Source organism: Pelodiscus sinensis, chromosome 25 (genome assembly GCF_049634645.1).
Source record: "Pelodiscus sinensis isolate JC-2024 chromosome 25, ASM4963464v1, whole genome shotgun sequence".
NCBI classification, from domain to species: Eukaryota; Metazoa; Chordata; order Testudines; family Trionychidae; genus Pelodiscus; species Pelodiscus sinensis.
In genome coordinates, this window is record NC_134735.1 from 9,531,318 (window position 1) to 9,544,657 (window position 13,340).

General features: G+C 47.1%; 1 long non-coding RNA gene across 1 annotated transcript in view; it reads left to right on the forward strand.

Annotated features, from left to right (window-relative positions):
* Positions 1–13,340, forward strand: part of LOC142819927 (uncharacterized) — a 182,721-nt gene that overhangs the window by 68,071 nt on the left and 101,310 nt on the right. Inside the window, exon 2 of the long non-coding RNA XR_012897611.1 lies at positions 7,838–8,085. This is a non-coding gene — a long non-coding RNA (uncharacterized LOC142819927). The remainder of the gene's footprint in view (positions 1–7,837; positions 8,086–13,340) is intronic.

The following is a 13,340-nucleotide window of genomic DNA, read 5'->3' on the forward strand; positions in this document are numbered from 1 at the left end:
TAGGTCATATGGGTATGTCTACACTAGCTCGTTAGTTCGAGCTAGGTAGGGTCATTAGGGCAACCAGAGTTGCAAATGAAGCCCGGGATTTAAATATCCCAGGCTTCATTTGCATGTTCCCGGGTGCCACCATTTTTAAATCCCCCTTAGTCCAAACTCCGTGCCAGCGGATATACGCGGCACGGACTAGGTAGTTTGAATTAGAGATCCTAATTCGAACTACTGTTACTCCTCGTTCCATGAGGAGTAATGGTATCTCGAATTAGGATCTTTAATTCGAACTACCTACTCCGTGCCGCATGTAGCCGCGGGCACGGAGTTCGGACTAAGGGGGATTTTAAAATGGCAGTGCCCGGGTTATTTAAATCCTGGGCTTCATTTGCAACTCTGGTTGTCCTAATTACCCTACCTAGCTCGAACTAACGAGCTAGTGTAGACATACCCTATGTCTTCTCTAGGTGGAGACGCTTGCAGCATAAACCAGAGTAGAGTCTCCTCTTCTTTCTCCTGCCCACACCTCATCATCCTTTGATGAGCTGCTGTGAGCCCAGGCCTGAGCGAAACAGCCATAGTTATGCCAGTGCAGTTCAGCAGTACGGACTCCATAGAGGTCTGGCTATCCCCGGACAGGAAGGGACGAAGCTAAATCACCATACCTACATCCACACCAGGCCTTGGACAGGTAAAAAGTCACCCCCTGAACTGACCTAGTTACACCGGGATGACTTTCACATACACACAAGCTGATTCCACGGTTCAGCTGCTGTGCGGAAGCAATCCACTTATGCCTGAGCTGGGAAAGGGGCTGGCAATGGAGCTTCGCTCTTGGCGCTACATTCTGCTCCTGTCATTACAGGCGAAAATTGCAACCCGGCATTTGAATAAACCCCCTTTCTCTGATTCCTGCTCATCGCTGGTCAGCGCTCATACACCAGATGTAGCCATGTATTCCTTCCTGGTCTTATTCTGGGGCTTGATTCATGTGTTTGAATGCCACTGGCCTTCCTGGGGTTCCTCACACAGCAAGTACCATGCCACTGAGTAAAGGTGACAGACTCCGACCCAAGCTGGGTTTGCTGGAAAGTTTCACCTCCCCACCCTCACGGTGTCCTGAGAAAACGTGTAGTTCTGGCATAGAGTTCTGGATCATATCCTAGGCTAGAACTGTGCAAAATATTCTGTCTACCAGCCACGCCAGCAGAAACTTCCCTAGTCCGGCTCCTGGGAAGCCAGCCTTCTCTTGCGTGGATCTGCAAGGTAGCCTACGATTTTTTAATTCTGCTTCACATATTTTACACACATCAAAGGGGGCAGCTGCAAGCAAATAGTCATGGCTTTACAGCATTTACCCCTGGTGCAAATTTAGGACAATTCCCAGTTTGACTCTCCACTGCCACGTTTCATTCCTCTCCTGCCCTATCAAGACGTGTGTCATTATGGAAATGATGTACATTTTTCCACTTTCATCAATATGCAGGCTAGTGGGTGACATGGAAAATTGGTGCTGGGATATTGCGACTGTGACAGGTCTAGGGATAAAAGGGCCATAGAGAAGTCTTCCCAGCAGGCTAGAGTGGCTGTGGAGGAACCAGCCAATAAGGAGCCAGGAGCGACTACGAAAGGAGCTGCAGTGTTAGCGGCAGCTCAGTGGCAGCCCAGATCTAGAAGGGAGAAGGTCGGGATGGTTGGCTGTCAGAACCAACAAGCGCTCAGAGTGGGGAGCTATTCAGGACACTGTCTCTATGAGGAGACGCTCTGGAGACATCAGTTTCTTCCTGAATGAGGAAACAGATTGAGCGACTGGATTCAGAGAGAGACTCTACAGAGGGTACCAGAATGGGCCCCTGCTAGCGGTGCACCCCGGAAGAGGTTGTGACTGCACAGGAGGCTGTGTGATGTGGCCAAAAGGGCTGAGGAGCCACAAGGCTTTCAAACGACTGAGGCAGTGCAGGCACCCGCACTTGGCCCAATGTGGGGTACTCCCGTGAGGTAAGTGCTGCCCCCGTGACAAAGGCCTTTCACAAACTGGGTCTCACACAAACAGGTGTGAACACACTTGACATTTGCTTCCCATCCCATCTGTGGGCGTTAAAAAGCTCCGCTGATCTCCAGCACTAGCAGATGTGGCCCTTCATTTCTTTGGAGGTGCCTAAACAAAAGTGTATGTTTTTCCCAGAGGTCCTGAAAACTTCCTGCTCCTGGGAAGTCGACAGCAGGGGAAAGGGTGCAGCACCTCTGAAAAGCAGCCTGTGATTTATGAATTCAGGTTTCGAAGAGACGTGTGTAGTTGCTGCAGAGGGGAAGAATGGTCTGCACTGTAGGGAAGTGACTGTGTCTCAAGAAATCTGGGGCCAGCTCCCCCACTGACCTGAAGTGAGACTCTGAGCAAGTCCCTCCCCCACTCTAGACCTCAATTTTCCCTCTGATTTTTCTGACTGGCCTGGTTAGAGCAGCCGAGGTTAGTGAGGGGGCTGCATGTGGGTCCCTCCTTCATCTCAGGGGGCCACGAGATTGTCATAATCCAGATGGTCTCTCAGGATCGGGCAGTTTTGCTCTCTGCACTTGCATACTTAGGATGTGCCAATTGAATTGTAGCAGCGCTTTGGCTGAATGGAGAGGGGGCATATAGTTCTCTCAGTCACTGTTGCACGCAATCCGCATGCACCTCATTTCATGTGCCTTTCCCTTGTGTGCATTCCACTTTAGCAATACCAGTAGGGGAAAAAACCTAACTCAATGGAATCCAGAAGCACCTGGCAACCCTGTGCATGGGCAGTGGTAAACAAAATGTCTCATGGGCCACACACACAACCCCGATGGGCCGCCTGCGGCCACAGGTTGCCTACCACTGGGTTACAAGGTGAGCTCCATAGGGCCAGGGCTGTCCTTTCCTATGTGGTTGTTCACTGTCTAACACAAAGGGGTCACCCTGCCCTTGGCCAGAGCTACTGGGTGCAACTGTCCTACACATGACAAGAAAAAGAAATATGTTATTTCTCTGACTCCCCATATCCCTCTTTCCTCACAAGTTAATCCTCACACAGTTAACAAAATAGATGTTTCTGGTCAGGTTTTAACTTGCAGATTATTTTCGTGCAATAGAAAGTGTATTAAAACATACTGTACTTTTTAAAATTAGATCCCCCCCTCCTTTATTTTTATGGTAAGCTATTGAGCAGTAAATGCCTTTCAGTCACACTGAGAAGATGAAAGAGCCTGAGCTAGTGTATTACTTTAAGTAATCAGGCTGGAGGCTAAAGGTAGTTTTCTTTTTAGCTGACAAATAGAAGGAATAAATAACTCGGACACTAAAAGTTGCATTAGGCAAATAAACATTTCCACAAGAATTATATGTGACATTCGCGAGAAAGCAAATAAACCCTGACTTATGGAAAGCTATCAACCCTCTTGGAGAATTAAATAACTGAAAATCATTATGTAGCATTTGAGGGAAGCTATTAAAAACTGTCCTTCCTTTCAGGCACTATTTTAAAGGAAGTGTGTTTGTAATAGAGTCTGTAGCATTTTAATCCGATTTCTGATACAGAGGAGAATGAACAATCCTATTTTATTGAGCATTCCTTTTCATTGGGAGAAAGAGGGAGGGAGAGTCGCAGGTTCATTTACTCTCCTTGCAAATTTGCGTGTGTCTTGCAGTTCTTCCTCTGAGTGACTCCCTGTTAGAGTCAGAGAGTGGTACAAAGCTGTGCAAGTCTCCCCTTCCCTTGATAAGTATCAGAGGGGTAGCCGTGTTAGTCTGAATCTGCAAAAGCGGCGAGGAGTCCTGTGGCACCTTATAGACTAACTGAAGTGTAGAAGCATAAGCTTTCGTGGGTAAAGACATGTACATGCATCTGACGAAGTGGGTCTTTGCCCACGAAAGCTTATGCTCCTACACTTCAGTTAGTCTATAAGGTGCCACAGGACTCCTCGCCGCTCTTCCCTTGATACATGTACAAATTTCTGTATCCCTTCCACACTGTAGGAACACACACCTTTACCCAGTTCCTAGGGCTCAAAGTGCAACCCTGTGAATTTACACGCCCACCCATACCCAATTCCTAGGGCTCAGGTGTAACAACCCACAGGTTGGCAGAATCTTTAGCCACTGAAAGAGCCTCACACAGTAACGTCCTTATCCTCTATGTATTGACAATTCCCAAACAAGCCGAATGCACATGCTAAGCACACAGTGTCATGCTCACCAATCCTGATAAAGGCAGGCAGACTTCTCCTGTTGGCCAGGCAATATCAGTCTCTCTGGTCTTAGGCTGTGTCTCAGAGATGAGTTCTTCTTTTCCAGGTCTTCCCCCCTCCTCCTGGTCCTCTTCCAGCCTTTTCTTCTTTCTGTTGCTTCTGATCTTCTTCTCCTTCTTGTACCTCAGTTTATATAATGAAACTTGAGTCTTGCTTAGCTATATCTTAACCAATTATTTTAGTATCATTTTACTAACCAATCATAACAAAATTATCTAACCAATGATACTCACCACCTTAATTGATTTACACCTACCAAAATTAATTACACAGCAGACAGAAACAGTTACAAACCAGACAGAGATCACACAGTCAAACGATAGGAAAGTGTAGTGACAATGATCATAGGATGAGGATTCCACGACATTCTCTATTGATAAGCAGTTTCTCGCCAGACAGAATGGTGTTTCTTAAGTTTTCTTTACCCATCTTGGGATCTTTTTCTTTATCTGGTAACAGTGGGGGAGCTATCAGGGCAAAGTCCCCCCCCCCCCCCCCTCACAGCCTGGTATGACACTTTTTAATACAATTTAGATAGAACTGAGAGTATGTGACTCCAGGCCTTACAGTAATGGCTGCTGCTCTTCAGTCTGCCTACAGAAGGTGGCTTTGGTTCAGGCCTAGCACAGGCCTTCCAACATGGCTACAGAAAAGCCATATTGTTACATCCTCCCCCAACAACTTGACTAATACAGTCTTCTTAGGGTTGCGAGGTGTCCTGGCCTAGTCAAAAAGGGATCCTCTCCAGCCTGGTGAAAATGTGCACGTGAATGAGGGTGGGGAAGAGTGAGCAACCAGGGAGGGGGCTGGAGTGAGCAGGATGGGGCCTTAGAGAAAACTCAGGGCAAAGTTGTTCAGTTTTGTTTGGTCAGAAGGTCGGCAACCCTATGGTAACACATCCTGCTACTCTAGTCCATCCTTCCAAACATCTCTGCCAATTCTCCTCAGCCACGGTCCGCACTACCCCCTGGGCTTCGCCTACAGAGAGGCTTCCACGCTCACTGAATTGTGCTAAGCCCTCTCGTGAGGTGAAATTTTGTTTGTAGCAAGGTCAAAACTTGAGGGGGAGTTGGGTTCACTGAGCTCATTTTTACACACCCAAGCAAGATTTAACCCCTGCCCTAATAGAAAGAAATCGTTCCTTAAACTCGCTGCACCATAGGAACTGGGTCAGACCAAAGGTCTTTCTAGCCCAGTTTCCTGTCTTCTGACAGTGGTCAATGCCACGTGCTCCAGAGGGAATGAACAGAACAGGGAATCATCAAGCCCTGGTTTACACTAGGACTTCATTTCAAAATAACCCCACCTCTCCAGGTCGGATTTATAAGCGGAGCGTCCACAGTATCAAGCTCCAGAGGGATAGCCGTGTTAGTCTTTGACTAAAAAACCAAAAATGGTCCTATAGCACCTTAGGGTGTGTCTAGACTACAGGGTTTTATCAACAAAAGTGGACTTTTGTTGACAAAAATATACCTGCGTCTACACCACCGCCGAGTTCCGTCGACAGTAAGTCGACAGCATGCGTCAGTTTTGTCGACGGCGGTAAACCTCATTCTACGAGGAATAACGCCTTTTGTCAACAGAGTTCTGTCAACAAAAGGCGCTATTGCATCCACACTGTGCTTTTTCAAAAGAGAGCGTCTAGACTCTGTCGAAAAAGCAGCTTGCTTTGTCGACCGAACTGGCTGTAGTTTAGACGCTCTTTGTTGACAGAGGCTTTGTCGACAGTATCTGACAGCAATGCCTCTGTCGACAAAAGCCTGTAGTCTAGACATACCCCTAGAGACTAACAAAAATATGTAAATAGTATCATGAGCTTTCGTGGGCACAGCCCACTTCTTCAGATAACAAATAACACGCTGCTTAATCTGAAATCTGTACTCCTGCTTTTCTTCAAGAATAACACTAATTCCAAAATAGTTATTTCGAAATAGAGGTAGTTTGGATGCTTCGGTACTATTATTTTGAAAACTACTCCCCAGAGTCATTCAAACTAATTACTCCCCAGTGCTTTATGGGGCTCTAAGTCCAAAGTAGCGCATCTATATTAACGGAGCCTGTCTTGGACTAATGTTGAGGCTTCCCCATAGTGAGGACACGCTATTTCAAATGTGTTAAATCAGGAGTTAAGTCAAATTTAGTAATTTTGAAATAGTTTCCTAGTGTACACAAGTGATCCTCTCCTGTCGCCCATTTCCAGCTTCTTGTAAACAGAGGCTAGGGTCACCATCCCTGCTTAGCTAGAGTTACTATCTCCACCAGGAAGTCCCTGTATAATCTTTATCAAACATATGTGTATGTGCCTCACATGTAAAGTTCTGGGCCTATGATGTGTGTCTAGTTGTATTAACTACAGATCCAGATTAATAATTCCTCCCATGAAAGATAGGACTGCACTTCATTTATAGCTCTGATGGAGGTTTGAAGGCTTTTGATGCCAAGAAAATTTTATTCATGGGCTTGGCACACAAACATATGAGTAAACAGTAATAACCACTGATACAACAACGCTGTCAAGAATATCTGTGTTCGGAGCCCATCTCTCTCTCTGGCTACATCTAAACTACACCCCTTTGTCGGCAGAGGGATGTAAATTAGATGTATCGAAAGTGCAAATGAAGCTGGGATTTAAATATCCCACGTTTTATTTGCATAATGGCGGTCGTCGCTTCTTTTCAAAACAGGGCTTTTCAAAAAACCCCAGCAGTTTAGACGGGGCATTTTTGACAGAAATGCCCCACTTCAAAAGATCCTGTACTCCTCATGAGGATCCTGTACTCCTCATACAGGATATTTCAAACGGGGCATTTCTGTCGAAAATGCCCCATCTAAACTGCCAGTTTTTTTCAAAAAGCCCCGTTTCGAAAAAAAGCAGCAGCCGCCTTTATGCAAATGAAGCACGGGATATTTAAATCCCGGCTTCATTTGCACTTTCAATACATCTAATTTACATCCCTCTGCCGACAGAGGGGTATAGTTTAGACGTAGCCTCTGTTGGTTCAATTGAGTGTACAGTCAAAGTATCAGAGGGGTAGCCGTGTTAGTCTGAATCTGCAAAAGCGACGAGGAGTCCTGTGACACCTTATAGACTAAGGGTATGTCTACACTACCCTCCTAGTTCGAACTAGCGGGGTAATGTAGGCATACCGCACTTGCAAATGAAGCCCGGGATTTGAATTTCCCGGGTTTCATTTGCATAAGCGGGGAGCCGCCATTTTTAAAACCCTGCTGGTTCGAGGAGTAATGGTAGTTCGAACTAGGAAGCCTAGTTCGAACTACCTAGTTCGTGCCCCGTGTAGCCACGCTGCACGGGGTTCGAATGAGCGGGGTTTTAAAAATGGCAGCTCCCTGCTTATGCAAATGAAGCCCGGGAAATTCAAATCCCGGGCTTCATTTGCAAGTGCGGTATGCCTACATTACCCCGCTAGTTCGAACTAGGAGGGTTGTGTAGATATACCCTAACAGATTTACTGGAGCAAACTGCAGTTTTGGAAAATTTACTATTTGACCAAAATTTCTGCTCAGCTCTACTTTTTAGCACCATGCAGCCAATGTCCAAAATGGTCATTTTTATTTTCAGCAGGAATTGTTTGGCTTCATGCATCACACTTTGACTATCACAGCGACGAGGAGTCCTGTTGCACCTTATAGACTAACAAATTGGAGCATTGAAATGCACAAAGATCTGACTCTCAATCTGGGGCCCAAGTCAGGCCAGAAGAATGGTGCGCACACATCTGCGGAAAGGAGCCAGCCCATAGTTCAGCCTACAGGGCTGTGATGGTGTGGAGATGGACAATCTGATCCAGACGGGCAAACACAAGGAAGGTAATTGTGAGACAAGCCATTAGGCTCTGATGGAGAGTGACTAAGCATTCACATAAATGGTAGTTCATCTGCTAAAGCCTTGTGAAGTGCTTTGAAAGTGTGAGGGCGTTGTGTTTCAGCAGTATTAGAAAGTCTCAGGAGAACCAGCTCAGCTCAGGAGAACCAGCTACATGCAGGGGTAGAGTCACAAGTGGGACAGTGTAGCCCACACAATGTCTGAGGTAATGTGGGGGAGAATTTTAGAACTTGGCTCCCCTGTGTCTAGGGTCAGAGAATGGTGCCCCTCCCCCCCATCCAGCTCTCTTCCCCACAGATCTGTGATGCCTGGAAATGTTGGCTCAGTTTGGTTCCAATCACCCTTGCCCTGTCTTACTAAAGTTGTCAGCATCCAGCTTGCAGTAAGAGGTGTGAGAAAGGAGAGAAATATGACAACAGGGAAACTGCCACGTCCAGACAACAAAAGCCAGAGGCAGGCTCTCTGGCAAACCATGGGGGAGGAAGGGAAAGCCACCTTTCCACATTTGGTAGAACAGCCACCAGCATGAAAAACTGAACATCTGAGGGTACGTCTAGACTACAGGCTTCTGTTGACAAAGAGCGTCTAGACTACATTGAGTTCTGTCGACAAAGCAAGCTGCTTTGTCGACATGGTAGTGTAGACGCAAAGGACAGTTTACATGCAATAACACCTTCTGTCGACAGAAACTCTGTCGACAGAAGGTGTTATGCCTCGTAAAATGAGGTTTACCAGCGTCGACAAAACTGCTGAGTTCTGGCGACGTTATGTCGACAGAACTCAGCGGTAGTGTGGACGCAGGTATAGGTTTGTCGACAAAAGTCCACTTTTGTCGACAAAACCCTGTAGTCTAGACACACCCCGAAAGGGAGAGCAGGCACAGCCGCTCCTATCTCCCATTGGCTGGGATTCGCTGTTCCCAGCCAATGGGAGCTGCAGGAAGAGGCACTGACTGGCCTACCACTCCCCACAGTTCCCACTGACCAGCAATGGCAAAATGTGGCCATTGGGAGCTGCGATCAGACGCTCAGGTAAATAAAGCATCGGGTGGCCTACCAGGGGCTAACCCTGGTGAATCATATCCAGCCTGTGGGCTGTTTATTGCCCACTCCTGATCTAAACCATCCCTATTGACAGGTCTTTGTGTAAGCTGATCGTTCTCCCATTTGTGTGGTCTTTTTTAAAAACTTGGCTACCTTGGGAGCCCTTCCCGAATCTTTTTTTGGATTGCAACTGATTCACCTGAAATAAGTAACCAGGGAGTGAGCAGCACTTGTTGGGGACACTGACTTTGAAGCTTTGCTTTTCCCTGTGGCATTACTTTTTTGGGGGGGGAAAAACTGTTCATGTCTTAATTCCCATTGTAAAAATTTAATCAAGTTATTTTAATATGATAGCAGCATCCAGCTAAGTAAGCATCCCCAAGAGTGTTATTGCAACTGAATACCCTGTTAATATTTAGTTTTAAACAGCAAACGTTATGGCTTTCAATTTAGCAGATGATGCCAATGGTTAGTTATGTGTCATATGCGCCATACCTTACTCGCTGGGTGGTTTCTCTCATCAGCAACAACAGCATTTTGCCAGAGTTATATTTAAAAAAAAAATCTTATCTGAGAGCACTTTCTATTTACTGATCCAGTGAAGCATTATAGGGATCAAAACCATGTTCCAAAAAGTAATTGACGTAATCAGCTACACAGAGCTCTGTGGGCCTGATAAACGGTTCCTACAGCAAGCCTTGGAAATGTGTATCGGGATGACATTAGGAATTAAATGGAACTTTACCCAGTCACAGGAAGGCCACGACCACGAGGCCCATAGCAGCTTATCAAGTATTGGAAGGGTTAGCTGTGTTAGTCTGTCTCTGAAAAAAACGAGGACTTTGTTTTAGCAGCTTATCAATGTTACAGCTGGGGGTTTCAATGGCAGCCGATGTAGCTTGTAAATTAACCATTATTAGAAAACCACAGAGCCCGTTTGAGAGCTAAATTGAACAGCAGAACCTGTCTCCAGTGGAATGGGTCAGAATGAATGCCATTCGTAGGTACCTGGAAGCCGGGTGAGTGTATAAAAGCTTAATCCAAGCAATAAATGGATTACCCCATCCAAATTTTGCTAACACAGGCTACATGGTCAAAGGCCTTTTCGGCATCTGAAAAATGACGGCTAAGTCTTCTTTATAATGGCCTGAAGTGGCAATGATATCAGTCAGCTGACACTAATAATCTGAGCCATGTCTATTATGAAGGAAGCTTATCTGAGAGATGTGTTTCATGTGTGAAAGAACGTTGTCCAATCATAGAGCAAAAGCTTTAGCTAAAATCTTAGGCCACGTTTCTACTTACCAGAGGATTGAGGCTCTGGTGATCAATCTTCCAGGGTTCTTTTATAACCTGAGTTAGTTCCATGATTTCTAGTGGGGAATCTAACAATTCCTTCTGAGAGCCAGAGATTTGTGGTCAAGATAGTCCATTAGAAAAGTTAGCTAGGGAATCTTTACTGATTCCTTCTTCAACTAAATCAAGTTTTGAATAAAATTGTTGCAATTGTTCATTAATATCAGTGTTCTATATCATTTATTTCTACTATCATAAATAGCCACAATCCTTTTTCTGATAGCTTTTTCCTTAAGCCTGTACACCCAGGCTGTGTCTACACTGGCCACTTATTCCGGAAAATCAGCCGCTTTTCCGGAATAACTTGCCAGCTGTCTATACTGGCCCCTTGAATTTCCGGAAAAGCACTGACGATCTAATGTAAAATTGTCGGTGTTTCTCCGGAAAAACTATGCTGCTCCTGTTCGGGCAAAAGTCCTTTTCCAGAAAACTGTTCCGGAAAAGGGCCAGTGTAGACAGCACAGTAGTGTTTTCCGCAAAAAACCCCAATCGCGAAAATGACGATCGGGGCTTTTTTGCGGAAAAGCGCGTCTACATTGGCACGGACGCTTTTCCGGAAAAAGTACTTTTCCGGAAAAGCATCCTGCCAATGTAGACGCGCTTTTTCCGGAAATACTTATAATGGAAAACTGTTCCGTTTTAAGCATTTCTGGAAAAGGGTGCCAGTGTAGACGTAGCCCCGTAGCTTGCCAGATCTCTCACCAGTTTCCCAATAGTTTTGCTTCAAACAGAATGAAGCAAACTCAGCCTTTTGGGACAGGAAGTTTCTTGATTTCACATCTTACATTGATGGGGGTTCTGAATTACTCTGGAAAAGAGGCAGAAGCGTAGTCTATCATGCAAGGCCTTAGTTTCCTTTGCAAAGATCAGTTCTATGTTCTGTCCATTTCTTTTTAAACGTGTCATAACGGATTATATGGCCTCTGATGAAGACTTCAAAAGCTTCCTGAAGTGTGGCAGTTGATGAGGCAGTGGGGGCATAGGTTGAACCTCTCTAGGTTGGCACCTTTGGGACCTGATTGGTGCCAAACCAGAGAATTTGCTGGACCACGGGAGGTCAATATTGTCTAGCAGCATTATCAACACTTCCATGGCTTACTGGGCTCTTAGAAGACATTTAGGGTACGTCTACACTACAGCGCTAATTCGAACTAACTTAGTTCGAATTAGTTAATTCGAACTAAGCTAATTTGAACTAACGCATCTAGAACTAAAAACTAGTTCGAATTAGCATTTTGCTAATTCGAACTAGCATGTCCACATTAAGTGGACCCTGAACCAGGCTTAAGGATGGCCGGAAGCAGTGCCGGCAGGGCATCAGGTGAGGACTTAGAGCGTGGAGATGCTGTCTCAGGCTAGCCGAGGGCTGCGCTTAAAGGGTCCCGACCCCCACCCCGGACAGACAGTTCTCAGGGGTGCCCCACTTGCAAAGCAGTCCTGGCTTGGAGTGCCCGGAGTACCCACACTGGGCACATCACACCACTCGGCCATCAGCCCGGCTGCACTTGCCGCAGACTGCCATCTGGGGAGAGGGGGCAATTGGGGGGCTGCAGGAGAGCTTCCACACCCAGAAGCCCGCAGAGCCAGCCCAGTCCTCCCCATCGGGGGCTCGTGCCCCATTCCTCCCTCACCTCCTTCCACTTACCCTTCCCTAGCCCCTTTTCTTGATGTACAAAATAAAGGACAATTGTGTTCAAAAATGGAATCTGTCTTTATTGAACAAAACTGGGGGAGACTGGGAAAAGGAGGTGGGAGAGAGGAAGAAAGAGGCTGGGAGAGGGGAGGGCAACTACAATGATCAGGGGTTGGGAACAGGTCCCATATGAAGAGAGGCTAAAGAGACTGGGACTTTTCAGCTTAGAAAAGAGACAGAGGGGGGACAGGATAGAGGTCTCTAAAAGCAGGAGTGGTGTGGAGAGGGTGCATACAGAAAAATTCTTCATTAGTTCCCGTAAAGAAGGACTAGAGGACACCAAAGGAAAGGAATGGGTAGCAGGCTTCAAACTAGTAACAGAAAGTTCTTCTTCACAAAGCAAAGAGTCAACCTGTGGAACTCCTTGCTGCAGGAGGCTGTGAAGGCTAGAACTAGAACAGAGTTTAAAGGGATGTGAGATCAAGTCATGGAAGTTGGGTCCATGGAGTGCTATTAGCCAGGGGGTAGGAGTGGTGTCCCTGCCCAAGGTTTGTGGAAGGCTGGAGAGGGATGGCACGAGACAAATGGCTTGGTCACTGTCTTTGGTCCATCCCCTCCAGGGTCCCTAGGGTTGGCCACTGTCGGCAGACAGGCTACTGGGCTAGATGGACCTTTGGTCTGACCCAGGATGGCCATTGTAAGCTCAGGGCTCAGGGTCGGGGGTCTCAGTGGACCCCCTTGATTTTCATGCACACCTGCTCCTGGGTGGCCAGGCTGGCAGCTCTCCTGCCCTAGACAGCCACTTTCCTGTGCCTAGTGCAGAGATCGTGGACAAGGTCCACGATGTCCGCACTAGCCCAGGTGGGTGCTCGCCTCTTGCGGTCCCGGGCAAGCTCCCGGGAGCCGCCAGCCTGGTCCCGGGAAGAGGGGGAGGGCTGGGGGGCATCGGGTGGGTGGCTCGATCCGTGCCAGGTGCAGGGTCTGATGGCTGGGTGCTGGCAGGCTTGCACCTGGCACGGGCACCGTAGCCAGCCCATGGCCCTTTAAGGGCTCCGGGGCCGGGAGGGGGGCAGACGAGTTTCCCTGGTGTTGGCCAGAGTGGCCACCAGGGAAAGCTGGGGAGGGCTAGCCTCCCACTAGTTCGAATTAAGGGTCTACACAGCCCTTAATTCGAACTAGTAAGTTCGAACTAGGCTTAGTCCTCGTG